The sequence below is a fragment of the Dermacentor variabilis genome, chromosome 5 (genome assembly GCF_050947875.1).
Source record: "Dermacentor variabilis isolate Ectoservices chromosome 5, ASM5094787v1, whole genome shotgun sequence".
In the NCBI taxonomy this organism is placed as follows: domain Eukaryota; kingdom Metazoa; phylum Arthropoda; class Arachnida; order Ixodida; family Ixodidae; genus Dermacentor; species Dermacentor variabilis.
The window spans coordinates 201,173,884-201,193,577 of record NC_134572.1 but is presented as its reverse complement, the minus strand read 5'-3'; the positions used below and the strand labels follow the sequence as shown (position 1 = coordinate 201,193,577).

General features: G+C 46.1%; 1 protein-coding gene across 1 annotated transcript in view; it reads right to left on the bottom strand.

The window, feature by feature from the left end:
• Positions 1-19,694, bottom strand: part of hh (hedgehog signaling protein) — a 216,138-nt gene that overhangs the window by 66,323 nt on the left and 130,121 nt on the right. The gene's annotated exons all lie outside the window — the stretch shown is intronic.

The following is a 19,694-nucleotide window of genomic DNA, read 5'->3' as shown; positions in this document are numbered from 1 at the left end:
CTGCGTTTAACAGCAGGGCCTCGATGCGTTGTGCCTCCGCTGGAAGAAGAGCGCGTTGGGGTGACCAAGCTGAATGCGCGGATATAGCCCGGCTTAACACGGACGCGGTCTACACGTGGCGCAGTTGCGCTACATCGCCGAAAATTTTACGCCATACTGTCTAGTGTGGCTTACACGGGAATAGAACATATCCTATTGCACGCCGGAGCAGCTGAAACAGGGTGCATCGCGCGCTAGCTTGGCTAACCAGCAGCATGCTGGCCAGTTCGGGTTCACTGAAGCGAGCGTGTTGCGTTTGCGCCTTCGACAAACAAAGAAGCGCTCGCTCGCCGCGAATTTGTGCGTTTGCGCTGGCGGCAACGACTGATCGCCGCGCAGGTGTGGGTCACGCTTAAAGCGTGGAGCAAAATTTTAGCGATCTTCGCGTCCTCGGCATGATGTATCCGACTTCACTGGCCGCTTCTTGGCACGCTGAAAGCGACGGACTCGTCGACCAATCAGGCAACTACCGCCATCTGTAGTAAACGATAATAAGTAGCTGAGTCTCGGCACGGCCTGGCTAGAGGGGCTCATTGCTTAGTGCGCGTAGTCACGGCCATACATGCCGCAGTGCGGCCTTGATAAAGCTTCGTTCATTTCGCTAAGGCAGCATTACATTCCTGCATGGTTTGCCGCCGATCTACACCATGACCGCCGCGTCGCGTTGTCCTTCGCGACAAATGCGGCTGGCAGTTCCTGCTCGTTTCTGGCGATGTGTGAGAAAGGCTTTTGTTCGTCTACTTCGACGCGTTCTATGTAGAGACGCGCCAAATGTCTTAAAGGTGATGCACTACAGTAAATGATTGCTGGATAATATCGCCTCTGAATGCAACTTACTTTTGCTTTTCGTGCGCCATTGCGGCTTATAGTACTTATGGTCACTCCGAGAAAGCGTTTGCCAAGCAAATCCTGATGGCTAAGTGACTTTGTTGTTGCAGTATAGCTTGTGCAGCTTCGTCGACCGCAGTTTAAGTGGTTTGTGCGCGTTTGCTGGTCCTCGTCGCACTTCCCTGCTGCGCCGCGGTGCACGCTTGCGCTCTGAAAGCTGCTACAAGGGAGATGTGTTCGGCCTTTCTTTACCCAGGGTTGTGTACTGTACAATCATCGATCGTGCTCAAGTACCTATACTAGCACACGACGGCCACGCAACGCTTCGGCATTCTTGCAACAGCTCAAATCAGGAGCTCAACAGGGAGAACGTACGCTGAAGGAGACGCCCGTTAACTCGCATACGATGAGCGAGCAATTAGCTTGGCTGCCCAGGCGCAACTGAGAGATCAACAGTTGCGTGCGGTTTCTTCAATATTCGCCATATCTGCATCGCTACCGTTTTGCTGCCGGGTGCAGGCGTCGTCTGCGTAGGCGCTATTTAATAGTTGCTAATAACAAAAATAGGCAATTACTATAGTCCTGTGGCTTGCCATGATTTCTTTCAGAGTTTGCGCTAGGCATTTAGAGTAAATTTAGCCCAAGTGAAATGTCGTTGCAGTTGGCCTTCATTATACCGCATAACGGCAGCGAAAGTAGCAGACTGTACAATCTATCGCACGCGTGATAAGAACTACGTACAGCGCGAAGGACAAGGACTGTAAGAGACGAAATACGCTGCGCTGACTTCCAACAATATTTAATTGTGTTGCCATATCATCTGTACATTGGCACAACTATATTTGGCACAACTATATATTGCCGCGGGTATGTGCCACCGGGAACGAGGTTGAAGTAGCGCGGGTCGTTGGTTTCGTTCGAACGCTCTTCGGACCTGTCTGCGGCTCCTGTTTCTTGGCCAGGTTTTGGGTGGTATTAGGCTTTTCTAGGCTTATTGGTTGATCTTCCCATTATTCTTGCGCCTACTTCATCCTAAGCTGATGTCCAAAAACTCCCACGGCAGGGCGTTTTCCCTTTGGACAGCATCTATTCCGACAGACGGATTACCCCTGGATTTGTTTACCCGCAGTGGCGTGAGCAGCACCCCTAAAGTTGTGGTTCCTCCCAATTCAGGCTCTGTATACGGTTGACCAACCCACAGGCTATCAAGAAATTTCTCCGTGCTGTCATCTCTGCATACGAGACCATGACAGAAGTGAGACAGTTCGGCTGCGGAGGTATCATGTGCAGATAACCAGACCAGAACTGTGCCGCGGCTGTCCTTAAGTGCTCATCGTTCGCGTCAGTGCCGGTGAGTGCCTTCATGCCTACCCACCTCGTATGCACCAAGAGAAAAGTCAGAGGTGTCGATGCTGATCTATATCCATCAGAAACATTGGAAAGATTGGGACTGGAATTGTCGATGTTTATCGCTACAATCGAGTGGTAGACAATATGAGGGTCTCAACAGAATCGGTGATTGCAACATTCGCAGGAACTTCCTGTCCATCAGAACTAAAGGTGTGGTCCCTTGTGTTGAGAGTTGAGCCTCTGGCATTGCGTCCGCTACAATTCCGAAATTGCTGGTAATACGGCCTTAGTAGTGCAGGATGCAAGTCTAGTCAGCGTTGTTGCAAATGCGGGGAAGAGCGCGATCAAAGCGATTGTAGTGCCCTTTGTAATTGTAATCTTTTAGATGTTCACAGTTCATCATACACTGCTTATACAGATACATTGAACGGACATGGCCTTGAATCACTTGTAACTGTACCTACTCGGCGGAATATAAATGGTCCGGATACACTAATTGACCATGCATTGTCGAATCTCATGGTTACTCCTGGATCTGGTGTCATTGAAGTTTCACTAACTGATCATTATCCAATATTCGTGCGCATAAATTCCAATATCAATATTCCAGATATGCATGTTAAAAGAAAAAATCTTGACAAAACTTCATTTGTTAGGAAAATCGCCGAAGTTAATTGGTACCCCGTTATGTCGCAAAATAATCCAGAAATCGCCTTCGAATTGTTTTGCAATATAATTTCTAACGCTACTTCCGAATTAACCACAATAACCACGAGTAAGAAAAGGTTCGCTTTTCCTCGTTGTCCGTGGATGACTGATAATCTTCTCAAATACGTGCGCAGAAAAGATAATCTCTATAAAAAAACAAAAAAGAAGCCATTTAATGTGACCCTGCTCACTCGTTACAAGTGCTACTCGAATATTTTGAGCAGGCTTCTTAAAAACGCTAAAAAAAAGAGTATTATGAAAAGGAAATTGACCGTGCTGGCAACGATTCTAAGAAACAGTGGAAAATTATCAATGAATTTTTAAACAGAACATCGCCAAATCCCGCCATAACTGCTATTCAAGTTGGGGAACAAACCCTTAATAATCCTTCAGCCATTGCTAACGCCTTTGTCGATTCTTTTTGCCCCGACCAGCCACGTCTCTCAGTTCACATCGACAAGGCTTATCATCGTTTGCCACACAGTTTTTTTCTCGGTCCAGTTTCCCCAGAAGAAGTGCGCATGACCATTCTGAGCTTAAAGAACACTGGAGCTGGTTTAGATAACTTCAACTCATCTCATGTAAAGCTTATAGCTCATCTTATCAGCGACACACTCTCACACATAATAAATCTAATATTCAAAACTGGCGTCTTTCCTAGCTGCTTAAAAATCGCCAAAGTTATTCCTGTTTTCAAAAAGGGTAGCAAGAACTCGTTATTAAACTACCGCCCTATATCTATTTTATCATTTTTCAGCAAGATAATTGAAAAGTTATTCGTAGTGCGTTTAACTAGCTATTTCACAAAGTTCAGTATTTTGTCCCCTTATCAATTTGGCTTTCGATCTGGTTATTCAACTGAATTAGCGCTCATAACTTTAACCGATCATCTTAAAACCGCCATTGACACAGGTGAATTGGCTGGTACCTTGTTTATTGATTTTTCTAAAGCATTCGATTCGTTAAATCATGACATACTTTTTGCTAAACTAAACGCTGTTGGCGTGTGTGGTCCAGCACTTTCCCTAATTCGTAGTTATTTACATGATCGAAAACATATCGTCTCTATTTCTGATACACATTCGCGTGCCAAACTAACTAACATAGGGGTTCCACAAGGCTCAATACTAGGACCAATTTTATTCCTCGTGTACATCAATGACCTTCCAGAACACATTACACATTCCAGTTGTATTTTATACGCTGACGACACAACAATTTATTCTTCTAACACTTCCTTGGAATCGCTAATATCTTACCTTAATGCCGACGTGGTTAAAATCGTTAATTGGTGCAGAGATAATATGCTCAGTATTAATGCTACTAAATCGAAATTTGTAATTTTTTCATCCGCGCAAAAAAGTGTACAGGAGAAGCCATGCATTAACATTGGTCCGACTTCGCTTCAGGCTGTTGACCATGCAACATTTCTTGGAGCTGAACTGGACAATCATTTGAAATTTACAAATCACATATCCTTATTAACGCGTAAAGCAGCATATGGTATCAGAATACTAATCAAAGTCCGCCCCTATTTTCCTATACGTATATTAATTTCACTCTATTACGCATTTATTCACAGCCACATCTCTTACTGCATTTCTTCTTGGGGTAATACTTACGCAACTCACTTGGCTCCCCTGCAACACACACAAAACCAAGCTTTGAGAATAATAAGTTACAGCCATTTTTCATGTAGTGCTCTGCCATTACTCCGCACATATAATATTTTGTCCGTAGTGGATTTAAATAAATGTTGTCTTAGTGTACTGACGTATAAATTTTGTCGAGGAGAATTACCAATTTCGTTGATATCAAAAGACCAAACCCCCCATTTCACTGGCACTCGATTTTCACACCATAATAACTACCTCCTACCGAAACCGAGGACTAACTACGGCAAACTTACTGCGAACTTTTTGGCAACATCAATATGGAATTCACTAACACCCTCCAATAAATCATCTCCTTCCATTCATTTATTTAAGAAGAAAATTCGTCACCACTTCTTGGGAAAGTGATTGTGCTCTATATTTTTTACGCTTCTGTATGTCGAATAATACTCCTTGGATCTGCTTTTCGTGTTTATACTTTGTTGTTATTACTATGACTCGACTTTGTTTGTTAATACTTTCTGTTCCTAGGATTGCTACTGCTGTTGTTAACCGCATTAAGTAAACTTTTTCTATGTATTTTTTGTTGGAGGTCCCTCCTCAGTCTTTGACTATGGGACCTCCTAGAGTTGCTTCTGTAAAACATTTCAAACGCTCAATAAACTGAAACTGAAACTGAAAAAAAAGAAGATGAGCGATGCTGTCTCTCTGGTGGAAGTCATCCAGTCAATTATTCTAACTGCTCTGTTAGGACTCAGGAACTGCAGGTGGTAGAAATAATTAACAGGCGACGTTGCTCCAGGAAGGAGGCGGTAAGCATCTTGAAAGAAAGGGCGCTTGGTTATGCGGGTGTTACTTCGCACGTATCACTAACAGCAACTATAGAGGCCGCTGTAGAAAAGGCAGTTACAAAAGCTATGGAACGGCTAGCAATGAGCCTTGGGGAATGTATATCATAGGCCGTCTCTAGTAACTTATCTCATTTGATGCAAGCCAGCTGTCTTAGTCCTTCACTGACCCAAACAGTTGATCCCACGACATAAACCAGTGTTAGGCGTTCAGATACCCATCCTTCTAATGACGGTGTTGAACCTTCGACTTCCTCTTCCATATGGCCTGCCAACGATAATCTGGTTAACATAGACCTGGAAATGACAGATGTGCCACAAAATGCTCGAGCGTATATAAGAGCAATGTCACCAATCAATAATTCTTCCTCCTCTCCTCACTCGAAAGCTAAGAAAGGTCAGCCTACCCAGGTAGCACACAAAGTCTTGAAAACGTCGTATTAAGGGATTCAACGTCTGAAACGGATTTTTGACCAAAATCGACGCATCAGAGACGTTCCAAACAAGATAGCTTAAAACAAGATAGCTTAAAAACGAGGGGTGAATGCGTTTTGATAACGTTGGAAGCCAGGCAGCGTAAAAACGAGGGGTGAATACGTTTTGAAAACGACTTCACATGACTCGCTCTATCTCTTTAGTTATCAAGCGTACCCGGTACATTTTCGACAGCGCTGTTTTTGGCGGGAGAATTCCTCGCTTGTCATACAGCACTCGTCGTGTCAATTGCTCCTCTATTCGACCTACATTAGAATGAGTGCGGCAAGAAAAAGAAATTCTTTTGTGGTGTTAACCTAACGTCAGAAGAGACGAAGGATTGCAAATGAAGTTGGCATCCCAACAGGAAGTGTTTTGGGCCAGGAGGAAGTGGAGCGTGAGTACAGAAACATCGAAGCCGCCCTTACGGCAATGGTAGTCGGCCGAGCCTTCAGCAGGAAGAAAGATCTGTATGACTACCCGGTTCCTTCCAGTGTGTTTGGCATATCAAAGGTGTCATCACTAAATGTGACAATGAACTCCTGGAAAATGAGCAGCGTCGCATGCGAATGCTTCAAAATTCTCGCTGGGCAAGGCAGCTTTGCCATGTTTCCTCTTATTCACAATGCAGGGATGTGAATACCTTACCGCTGAACTAAACTTTTTTTTACTGCTGAGGCACGAGGGCTGCACTGTTCTCGTGCGTACAAAGCTAACATTTTGTGCCCAATCGTTTGAATAGTGAAAACTGCGGTTTGGTTATAAACAGCAGCTTCATTTGATTTCCTCCTTGTGTAATATAACGAAGAGAACGCAGTGAAGGTTTTCACTATTATGGCATGTACAAGTTCACAATGCTTTGCATAAGTACGTATGCAGTTAACGATGATATATATATATATATATATATATATATATATATATATATATATATATATATATATATATATATATATATATACATGTTTACCTCCATATGAAATTTTAGGTGATATCTTATGCATATGCAATACAGTAAGCGTACATTATTCATCAAACAACGCGCTTTCCCCTGGGACCCATGAACAACTTGGAGCTTGGCTCCAGAGCGCTACATCATGAAAGTCACATGCAGCATAAATAAAAGTATCGGGTTAATAAGCTACTTCACTTTTGGTGCCAACGGAGGGACACATCGGTACAGTCGTTTCTAGTAACGGTGCTTCGTAGGAAGTGTGGCAACGAATTCTATACTTTGAGCACAATGTACATAAAAAAAATTGCAGAAACCATCGTCGATCATTCTTAATGCAAGCGATTAGACTGAGCGAGCGAGCGAGCGAACAAAAGAACTAGAGAGAAAGCGAGCGAGAGAGAAATCGAAATATAGTTAGCGTGAGAGCGAACGAACGAACGCGCGAGCGTTTTCCTCGAAAATCAACAATCCGGCGACCGACCAAAACATCCTACGGAGAAGAGACAGAAACCTATTCGCTTAAAAATTTCTGAAACTCGTCGTTATAGGCTCGCCACGCTTGGGCGCAGAGCGTGGTGTGATCGCACTTATATAGAAGCGGCAATTGTTTTTTAACATTCTGTAACCACAATGACGCGGCACTGAAAGCGTCCGAAATAAGATAGGAAACTGAAAGGCCTTGCGGAACACCCAGTGGCAACTTCCAGCTCGCCACTCTTGCTGCAGGTGGAGTGGCGACAGAACAACGGAAGAGCGCGCGGCGTCTGGCTCTGCGCAACATGATTCACGGGCGCACGACACGCAAGACGCGCACACCAAGGCGCCATGCCACGGCGCGTCAACCTCTTTAGCGGCTTCTACAATATTCGACAACCCATCAACGCGATCCAACCTTGCGCAAGGTGGCGATACCGTCGTCACATCAAGTGACCAAGGCGGCCACGTCATTCGTGATGCCGGGCAGCATGCCGCGGGCGGCCGGGCGAGCCGGGCATAGTTGCGTCACCGCACTCGCATTTCGCTGTGGTGTGGGCTGTTCTGAATGCGCTGCCGCTGCCGTTTGTCATGTGAGTGTTGCAGTGTTTTGCTGTCAAGAAAACGATATTCTGTGATTACTTTGGGTTGTGCGATATGTTTGTGTTGTTTTAATTTGGAAATCAGTAGTGCTTTCAATTGCCATGTGACCAAGGCGGCCACGTTATTCGCGAAGCCGGGCATAGTTGCGTTATCGCACTCGCATGGCACTATGGTCTGTTTGCGACTGTTCTGAATGTGCTGCCGCTGCCCTTTGTCATGTAAGTGTTGCAGTGTTTTGCTGTCAAGAAAACGACATTCTGTGATTAGTTTGGGTTGTGCGATCTGTTTGAGCCGGGCATAATAGCGTTATCGCACTTGCATTGCGCTGTGGTATGTTTGCGACTGTTCTGAATGTGCTGCCGCTGCCCTTTGTCATGTAAGCGTTGCAGTGTGTTGCCGTCAAGAAAACGACATTCTGTGATTATTTTGGGTTGTGCGATCTGTTTGTGTAGTTTTAATTTCGAAATCAGTAGTGTTTTCGATTGGAGGGCGCCGAGTGGAGGGCAATAATCAGCTCTTCAAGTTCATTGTCATGTTATGTGAGGCGCCTTTTCACTGATGCTGTGATTAAGGCGTTAAGGGCAGTATAAGGACGAAAGTTAGAGGGACGAAATCGTGCCTGTGTGTCCCTAGCATCGGTATCGGCCGCTATGCGTGATCCTGACAAGAAAGCATTTTGCAGAATGCGAAGAAAGGCGGCGAAATTGCTGTCAGTGCGCACCTTGCCGGTCTCCGCAATAGAGCCGTCATCGTGGTATTTTAGTCTCCCGTTTAGCAAGAGTGTTGCAGACAAGAGAACTGGTTCAAACAGGCTTTTTTATGATTCAGTACTAGTACGGTATCCCAAAAGGTGAGGTCAAGTGCTCGCTCTATTTTCTTCCCTCGCGCTATAGCGCACTGACAGAATTTTGCGTGCACCATATATACCGTGCTTTCATCGTTTACGCTTCAGGTTCTCGATTGTGTTTTCGCCGCCTTTACCCACGTGAATGGTATTTCATGGTCTTACGGGGTACCACGTGTGTCCATATATTGTGTCCAATATATGAAACGGCCAAATTCGATTTTATTTCACGCCTCAAATGGTAGCAATGTATTGAGTCCCTTGTAGCTTTGTGGTTGTTATCAATTTTACTACTTGGCGAATGGATACAGCATGTACGCTGCATAACTCGCTTGTGGATACTGCGTACGTGAATCGGGTATGCCCTTGGTATAAAATAACTTGTATGCTTTAGGTAGTACGATTGTTTGCAGTTTGGGACATGTGTCGGAATGTACGCTGTGCGCCCTTCGCGGTTTACTTAGTCGGCGGCCTGCCGAGTTCGTGCGGGTGCCATGTGTGCGCATGGAGTTTGCGAAGCGCTCGCGCGTTTTTCTTTAAATGTGTTCTGTTCGCACGCTTCGCATAACAGGGCATGCCGCAGTTCTTTGTCATTGCGCAACACATTTTCCTAGCGTACGTCTGTGCATTATTTGATACCGGTTTCACACGGGGCTCTTTTAACCAGCTATCCCGTTCGTTACAAATCGAATTTCTCAGTCGTGATTGGCGCCTTTGCGCAAGCTACGAGAGTGAGCCAGTCGCATCAATAATTTCGGTCCAGATCGGGCTTGATCGCGATCGAGAGTGGTCGTGTGACACCGGTTTTACATATGGCTCCCACATAGGGAACACTTTAAGTTGAATGCTACTGAGTGAAGAGCAAGTGCATATATATGCCAGTGGTGGTATGTGGGCAAGTCTTTCTGGTGAAGCCAATACTTGTGCATTCAATACATTTCAACAACGAGCGTAGTGCATCAATGTGTCTACTTCGACAAAATGGAGCACCAGTGCATATATCTGAGCATACCTGTCCCGGGCAGCAAGTGTGTCCACATTGAAACCACTACCAGCATGTGCTGCAGTTCTATTTCCAGCAGCGGGACTGCACAATAATCAGTAGGGTGCTCTCAAGCTGTTTATCTATGAAGCTCTGCCTGTACTGTGTGCCAAATATTTTTGGACGTGAAAGTGGGAGTGAATTAGTAAACATCAGTGGAACTGTGCCTCGACTTTTTGGCAAATGTTTTTGAATGTGAAAGTCTAGGTGAACTGGCAAAGAATTTGCTCTGGGCTACATGTGTTAAACGTTTTTCTCATTCAGAGTGCTTTCTTTTACATTAGGAGACTGCAGATGTGCACAAAGTGTGACATGTCAGTGTGCTAACTAATGCATTTGCTGGTCTGCAAATTATTCGTTGCAACTTTGTTTTTGCCAGAGAGGTACAACTTTGCCTCTTGTACAGGGCTTTTTACATAAAACACTTACTATTTATTATGACCATTGCTTCCTTTGTTACACAAATGCAGCTTCCAGTGCATTCCAGTTTATTTCCATGTTTATGTTTCCATGTTCACTTTCGAGTTCATTACGAATCCTTTCTGCGACTTTTGTCATTGTTGATGTACTTTTATTTCTATTTGCATTTCTCACACAGTTTGTTCGAACCTTGCAGAAGCATTACATTTTAATAAAGTGCTTTTGCTTCGTCACAGTGTTCTCATTTCAAGTTTCTAATATGAGGCTAGCATATTCATTTCTCACGTTCTGGAGTGGCAAGATGCAGCATTACTGTCTCATTGTTCGCTGTACTACAGTAGTGTTCACTTGTTACACTGAATCCCCGTTTAAGTATTCTGCACTAATTTCACTTTATTGCTTTTTTGTTGTATGGTTATTTTTCTCCCCATTTCATTCTTTGATATACCCTAAAGGCAATATTTCCAATTTTGCATTGTTCCCATTTCTTTTTTTCTGTCACAGGATTGTTTTATGATGGTATGCGGTGGTATTTCTTTTTGTGCTCTTTTCAAGCTTCTAGCTGATTGGTAACATTGCTTGGAGGCAGTTGCCATCCGATTCATACTCTTGCATTTTTCAGTCTACTTCTTCCATTCGCTCCGATGTCACTGCATAACTCTAGTCCATCTAATAGCACGTGCTCTTTACTATGATAAATGAGGAACTTTAGTACACTCCAGGTTTTTCTGTTCATTTTTGTATGTGTACTTGGAATTTTGTTTATGTGCTAGTGAATGTTCACTTTCGAGTTCATTACGAATCCTTTCTGCGACTTTTGTCATTGTTGATGTACTTTTATTTCTATTTGCATTTCTCACACAGTTTGTTCGAACCTTGCAGAAGCATTACATTTTAATAAAGTGCTTTTGCTTCGTCACAGTGTTCTCATTTCATGCACTCTTGGCATGAAGGGCTTGGTCTGGCCGCCTACCAAGACGTGACCATTTGTTCTTTGCAGGATGTCAGTCCCATTTTGGTTGTAAGCATCGTAGCTTACTAAAGATGGTATTAAGGATTCATTATTCCTAACAGGCTTATTTTCGTGAGACTTGGTAGAGGATGCGCCGGCCATGCGGGGAACAGTGCTTGGCACTGCGCCATGGCTCTTACAGTCAACACCGACGCTTCTACTCATCTGGGGCGCGATTGGAGATCGTTGTTCGAAACGCCCGATCAGTTTCACCTCACGCGATTGGCCTAGGCCGTGCCGACGGGTGCGCCTGACGACGTCTGCGCGGCATAGGCCAGTCGCGTGAGGCGAAACTAAACGCGTGTTTTGAACAACGATGTCTGATCGCTCCCGTCACGCGCGAAAATTAGCTTCAGATGATCGTAAACCTTTCAAGACCGCTTCTAGACCTGCTTTTTGATAACGTCCTAAAAAAGTTTAGAAATTGGTTACGAATAGTCTTGGCAAAGGGATTACTTGTGTCTTTCCCAATCCTATCTCTAGACCAGCTTTTCGAATACGTCTTGCAGACCTGTTCTAGATCGTCTCAAGAAAGTAATTAAGCCGGACATTAGCAGAGATATACGACGTTTCCCCGCCGAAGTTCTCTTATTCGTGTCTTCTTTAACCCGTTTTTATCGTCTTGGATAAACGCTACGAAAACGTTACGTATCTCTTTTGTGCTACCTGGGTAGTGTTATACCAAAAGAAAGCATTTTACAGAAGGCAGTTTCGCCTGCGGCATTTTCTAAACCATAGGGTCGCTGCAATTGCTTCAGTGGAAATGTCAATGTTTATGTTAAGCTTCAGTAGATTTAACTTGTCCAACCACTCAACTTAACCCTGATTTAATTCTTTTACAAGAAACTTAGTTATATTCTGCAAAAGATTTTCAGATAAAATTTTACAGATCATTTCGTATGGACCGTCGTACTAGAGGAGGCGGATTAATTACATTTATTGAGCCTCACATTTTCCATAACGCCAAAATTTCATTTCAGTTTTCTACTTCTGAGTGTGAAATCCCAATTATACAGCTGCATCTCCCTGGATGTAGCGACGTTACCATAGTAAATGCATATTGTTACGCTAAAGCTACGGGAAGAATGGAGGAAGAAGAGAATGAAGTGCGCTTGTCATAGCAGGGGCTCGGTGTCGGCGCGGCCCCTTTTCGTTAATTCAACTTTTAATAAACGCAATCCATCGTAACAGTTTTGGTGGAGGTGCGGGGTAAAACAACGGCGCCCCCGAAGAACGACGACGAGCTGCCCGCAGAAGCGCAATCCGTGGAGCTTCGCCGAAGTCGCCGAATTGTCGGTCTGCCATCACTGGTGCCTTCCGACGGCGAGAACCGGCCTCCTTCTTTCAGCTACCTATGGCAGCCTTACATCGAACCACGAACCTTCGCCGGAAAAGCCGGGGAAAACGTGGACGGAGTTCAGCTTTTACCAACGCGCAAGTCGGTTCAATGGGTGAAATGCCACCGCTCAGCTTAACAACGTTGCCTTCTTCCTCAAGGGAACCGCGCCTCTGTGGCTTGAAAACCACGAAGAAAGCATGGCGACGTGGGAAAAGTTCGTAAATGAAACCAGGAAGCGCTTCAGAGATCCGGCAGCTAAAAGAAGCGTGCAGAGCAAACCCTAATGCAACCTGCACGACGTACATCGAGGAAGTGCTGGAGTTGTGCAAGGCCCTGGACCCTCAGATGACAGAAGAGGACAAAGTTGGTCATCTTTTAAAAGGGATCGCCGAGGACGTGTACCAATTCCTCATCGGAAAGGACAGTCTGGACTCTGTAAGTGACGTCATTCGGCGCTGCAGTACATTTGAAGCTTTGAAAACTCGGCGTATCACACCGAAGTTCGGCCGCCTGGCCAACGTAACTAACGTCGCCAGTGTTGACGCGGTGCCAGCTCCATCCGACCTTACGTCAGTTATTCGGGAAGTGGTGCGCGAAGAGCTTGACCGACGTGAAGCAGCTTCCCTCTCGACTCCGCGGGCTCGAGAGCACCTTTCTCATTGCGACTTTTGTGAGACATCCATCAACTCCGTAGACGCCTACGACTTCGCCCCTAGTTCAAGGGCGCCAAACCCTACTATGAAGACGCATCCCAGTTGTCAGCTACACGACGGCTACTCACCCAGACCACCTGCAGTTTCTCAAGAGTGGGACGGCCGTAACAGTTATCCTGCTACTGACAATTTCGGTGCGTCCCGTGAGCGCCCCATCTGCTTACGATGCGGTATTCGCGGCCGTGTCGCCAGATTTTGTCGCACGTCACCACCGTCCCATGAGCGACCGCGTACTCTTTATCGGCGTAGCAATCGGCACGGCGACGGGACAAGCTGGCCTTCTTACTCCGATAGCAGGACAAGCCACCACGCGAACTACCGTAGCGACTCACCAGCTTCTGTGCGGAGCTTGACGCCGCCGCCTTCACGCCAGCGCTGGTCTCCATGACGGCATCTCACGTCACCGCCGCCAGGAAACTAGGCCGCGCGACCAATGGAGGTAAGGTCGCCAGTCATCATCAACTACACACCCCTATGCCTCCGCCAGTCACCAAGTGTCATAACAAAATTCGTGTTTTAGTGGACAACGTTGCTACGTTGGCCTTAGTGGACACAGGAGCGAGTGTCTCCGTTATCAGCCTGGATTTCAAAACCCGACTAGGCCGTAAAGCGATGTTTCGCTGGGATATCGCTAATGTATTTCGTGCTTTGAGTGGAGAATTGCTCCGACCTACTGGTATGTTCAGCGCGAACGTTTATTTCTCCAATAAGATGTATCGAGTCGAATTTGCAGTGCTTGCTCAATCCATTCACAACGTAATTTTGGCCTCGATTTCCTACAACAGTGCGGTGCCACTGTTGACTGCGGTACTGGTGAGCTTTTTCTGTCTCCTCTTGACGACCAACCTGCTACCTATTCACGCGCTCTCGCCGTCACTGAAGATGCTTACTGTCTTAACGGCACGTTCCTTATCCAGAGTTCGAGTTGCCGCTTGCGGTGTCGACACCGATACACTTGACGCAATTGTTGCGCCTGTGCCTTCGATGGTTGTGAAGTGTGCTCGTACCTCGATGCTTCCTCTCTGTGGCCTGCGGAACCACTACACTGCGGTTGTCAAATTTAGCCTCCCAGTCTATTGTACTACCCAGCGGTATGCGACCTGCCTCTTTTGAAGTGGATACCAGTCTCAGCGTAGGCGCTTTATGACACGTCGCGCGAATCCCGAGAGTACGGGCCTGACCACAGTGTCCCTGAAGGCTCGTGGTCCTTTTTAAAAATGATCAACAAGTCGCTGTTTTCAGAGAAGCGTCAAGCCCCGGTCAGCGTCCTTAGCAAGCATGTATCATTATTCGATTTCGCGCAGAACGCTAACAAAGTTGGCGTTCCAACTACGCCGGCTAGCTACAGGATGGACACGGGGTCCGCGCACCTCATCAGGCAAAAGCCTTACCTCGTGTCCGCGTCAGAGCGCAATATCATCGCTTAACGCGTCGACTACATGCTAGCCAAGGGCGTCATCCAAGATTCCCTAGCCCTTGGTCTGCGCCGGTCATCCTCGTGAAGATGGGTCCTGGAGGTTTTGTGTCGAACAACTGTGACGAAAAAGGATGTGTATCCCCTTCCCCGGATCGATGGCGTTATCGACTGCCTTCATTCCGCATCCTACTTTTCATCTCAACATCTCCGATCGGGCTACTGGCAGATACCCACGCATTCAGCTGACAAACCGCTTTTGTGACTCCAGACAGCTTGTTTCAATTCAACGTCATGCAGTTTGGTTTGTGCAACGCGCCTGCAACATTTGAAAGGTTTATGGACGCGGTACTGCGCGGCCTGACATGGGAGGTTTGTTTCTGTTATCTAGACGACGTCGTCATTTTAGGCCGCACTTTTGCAGAGCACAACCATCGGCCGGAGTCCGACCTGATCTGAATAAAATTGCTGTCGTCGTTAATTTTCCGACCCCATCAGGCAAGAAGGCTGTGCGACGTTTTCTGGGACTCTGTGCATAATACCGGCGATTAATTGCGAATCTATTGCGCATCGCATGGCCGTTAGTACAGCTCTCCAGAGAAGATATCCCTTTTACTTAGGGCGAAGACGAGCAGCGGGCATTTCACGAGCTCCGGCAACGCATGAAAGCGCTTCCCGTGCTAGCCCACTTCGATGAAGACGTCCCGACGATATTGCATACAGACGCTAGTAATGTCGATCTGGGGCAGTGCTCGTACAATGGCAGCACGACATCGAAAAGGTGATCGCTTACACCAGTAGGACACTACCCCGAGCCCGATGCTAACTACTCCACCACTGAAAAACAATGCCTCGCAATGGTATGGCAAGTTTTGAAATTTCGTCCGTATTTGTACGGTCAATCTTTCACCCGTCCTTAGCGATCACCATTCGCTTTGCTGGCTCACTATACTTGAAAGATCATTCCGGACAGCTCGCACGCAGGAGTCTTAGACTCCAAGAGTTCGACTTTATTTTCGCATACAAGTCGCGAAAACGGCACGCAGACGCCCACTGCCTTTCTCGGTCGCCTGTTCGACCGGCAGCACAAGACGATGACGACACAGTCTTTCTGGGACTCGTGGACTTTGCCGATCCTTCACGCCAGCAATGGGATGACACTGAATTGCTGCCGCTTATTCATTACCTGGAAGGATGAACCAACAGCGTACCGAGTTTATTTGCCAGAGTGCTGGCATCGTTCTTCTTGCGCCGCAAAGTCCTTTACAAGAACTTGTCACGTAGCGGTAGCAACTACTCACTCGTTCGCTCATCGCTTCGACGTGAAATCTTACATGCCTACCACAACGAGCCGACCGCTGGGCACTTGGGCTACACTCGCAGATTGACACGGATTAGGCAGAATTACTAATGGCCGAGGCTTACTGCGGTCGTTAAACGTTACATTCAGACATGTCTGTATTGCCAACGTCGCAAACCGCCATCCGTCAAGCCAGCCGGCTTGCTGCACCCTGTTCAAGTACCGGCCACACCAATTACACAAGTAGGCATGGATTTTCTGGGTCCCTTCCCAACGTCTACTACCGGCCATAGGTGGATAATCGTCGCCACGAATTATCTCACTGGATATGCCGAGACAGGAGCTCTGCAACGGGCAACAGCGGATGAAGCGGCACGATTTTTCTCAAATCCATCGTTTTAATGCATGGTGCTCCCGAAGTAGTCGTCATGTACTGAGGTACTGCGTTCATGGCCAAGTTTTTGGATATCATTTTACGTCTACGTGGTACCGCCACCGGAAGACAACGGCGTATCACCCCCAAACAAACGGACTGACGGAACGACTCAATAGGACACTGGCTAATATGATAAGCATCTACACAGATGTAGAGGACAAGAACTGGAACGAGGTTTTACCTCAAGTCACCTTGGCGCACAATACGGCTCGTCAAGAGACCATTCGCAAGACACCCTTCAGTCTCGTATACGGCCGTGAGGTTACAACAACATTAGACGCAATGCGCCCTCATAAATTTGATGACAACGAGACGGGTGCTGAAGAGATCACACAACGAGCAGAGGCAGCTAAGCAGCTTACGCGTCTGAGAATCTACGAACAACGGGATTGTGACGCCAAACGCTACAATCTTCGGCACAGACTCGTAAAATACAACATCGGCGACAAAGTGTGGGTATGGACACCTATTCGTCAGCGTGGGCTCTCTGAATAGCTCCTACCCAAATACTTCGGGCCCTACATAGTTCTCCGACGCACCAGTGACGTCAACTGCGAAGTCGTTCCAGACGGGTCTCTGTGTTCAAAGCGCTGACGGCATTTACCCGAGGTCGTTCACGTGCTTCGCATGAAGCCGTACTAGGAAGACTGACAAGACTGCGTAGTTTTTTTATCCCTGATTTACAAGCCTCTACGTCGGGACGATGATCTTTTCTCAAGTGGGCGCAAATGGCATGATTATATTTGGCCCAACTACATGGCCGAGTGTATGTGCCAGTGGGGACGACGTTGAAGTAGCGCGAGTTTTTGAGTTAAGCATAGAGACGAAGAAGACATTGTTGGTTTTTCTCTCTGACGAATATAAAGGAATGCCATGCTAAATCATTTTTTTTACTTTTAAATTAATTATTACTCATTCCATATGACCTTCCTAATTTTATTTTAACAGGTTATTCTACGCTATTGAATGCTAATTTCATAGGTGTAAGGAAATTTATGCTCCATATTATTTTATCCACCCATTTCGTCGCCAATCCCACATCGTGGGTAGGAGCCACACGTGCGACAGGCTACAACGACAACAACAATGACTGATAAAGCCTATTTGCTGGTGGTACTGCGCCACATCCTCGTCGCTCCCACGTCGTTACAATACATACAAGAGAAAATGAAAGTCACAAGGGGTGTTCTAACAGCAAGTCATTGTACTAAGAACATGATCACTTGAAAAAAAAAACGAACATTATTATTTCTGTCTGTTGAGATACACGACTTCACTAGGTGTCAGCGCGATAGAGGGGGCACTAACGCACACACTAGCCAGGTTTCTGATGAAATCTGCTTCTATAATTTCCCACGCGAGCTGCCTCGATAAAACTTCCGTATCTTCAAAGAGGGACACGGAGCCGCCGTGTCGGCAGTGGATGCCCAAGTGGCCTTGAACAGTGTTATGGACATTGTTATAGTGCTCTCTTAAACGATCGTTTAAGCACCTGCCTGTCTGTCCAACATATTTACTGCCACAAAACAGGGGAATCTGGGAAACCACATTCGTTGCGCGTGTCACAAAACGTTTTCTGTGTCCGACTCACAAACAAGTCTGATGTGATTTAGGCGCGTTTACACGTTTGCGGAGCCTTGCCAGCATTTCCGGGGCTGAAAAAACCACTGTGATTCCTGCACGCTACCCAATGCTTTATTTAGCCTATGGGAGACATCATGCACATACAGCAGCACTGCAAACATGCTTCTTTTCACCGGCTGGTTTCTTGACTGAGCGGACGTATCACGTTTTGTGCGCCTCAGAAGTTGTTCCGCTATGGCTGGAATTAAGCTCAAATGATAGCCAGCCCAAGAAAAGCGATCAGCCTGTGCAGCAAGACTATGTTGCATCGCGTGTGAGCTGGATTTATGAGGCTGCTAACAAGGCCTAACTTTATAATACTTCTTTTAACGAGCTTTTAATGTGCCGAGTTAAAGAGAAAGAGTGGCTTCATACTTCTCGGTTCTAAGCACCAGCACACGTGTTTGTTAGCAATGCACAGCCTGAGACCTAGAAAGCGCAAGGAATTATAAACGGGCACGACCTCATGCGTAAGTTCTAGAGGCTGCAGCTCTTTCTTAAAGATCTCTAAGACTCCCGAAGCAACAGGCTCGAAAGCATAAATTACCCTTTAGCCCAAGAAACCACCCCGTCGTATGCCTCGTAGTGAGCGTAACCGGCAGCGTTTTTTTATGTTATCTGCAACAGGCCATTTTAATGTTTTCCATAAAGATTAAGAAATGTTGCATAAATGTAAATTAGCATCCCGTACAGTGGAACTGATGGCGGTCGTCTTCCGACTAGCGATGAACAGTCAACAGAAATGTATCTACTGAGTCCCTGAACAATACTTTGAAATGTGGTGAATGTGGTTTGAATCATGGATATGGGACCACAAAGAGGTGCGACGTCATGATCACACAGTGCTCTCAAATTGACCGCTAAATCGCCACTGGATTGTTTCTTCTTAGTGCCGAGTCATAGTTAAACTGAAGCACTGAAAAGCGTGGCTTCAGCCTAACGGGGAATTTAGAGGCGCTACTGCACGCTTGATGTGCTGTATTAAGGCGAAAGCCTAATTGGCTGCAGGGTACAGAGTGACCCTCCGGCGTTATGGCACCGAAATTCAAGCGCATGCGCACATCTTTATCAATAAAAAAAAAAAGAGCTCGATTTTCTTTGTTCGCGTCGAACGGACACCCTTACAAATAGTCAGTGCGGCGACAAAAGTGCCTGCATGTGGTTCTCCTGGTTTTGTTCTTTGTTAACCAAAATAAATGTGTCTAAAGACGTTTTGAGGAGTATAAGTAGGATTGCGAGAACTGGAAAGAAATTCGATGTTGAAAGTTGGCGCTGCGTATTTGTCTAATTTTCTTTTCTGCGCCGCTCTCATTTTGCCTGCGCTACAAGAAATTAGAAGACACCATATATAAAAGCCTATGTAGCTACCCTCGTCGATTAAAGTGTTGTAAAAAACAGATTCAGTGAACCTGTATATTTGTCTTAATAGGATTCATATACTTGCCACGAGCGCTCTAACGTGCCATTAAACACGCAGAACCAGTGGAGATGTCTAGGCGACCGAAAAAGAGAACAAGATGAAAACTAGTAAAGCGAAAACAAGTAATAAGAAGTAAGAACGCATTCGAGTGAGAACCTCAAAGTAATGCAATGAATGTCTGGTGACCGCGCAGGCTCTCATCTTCATCCTCTTTAGCGTATGCTAAAGTGAACGTCAAG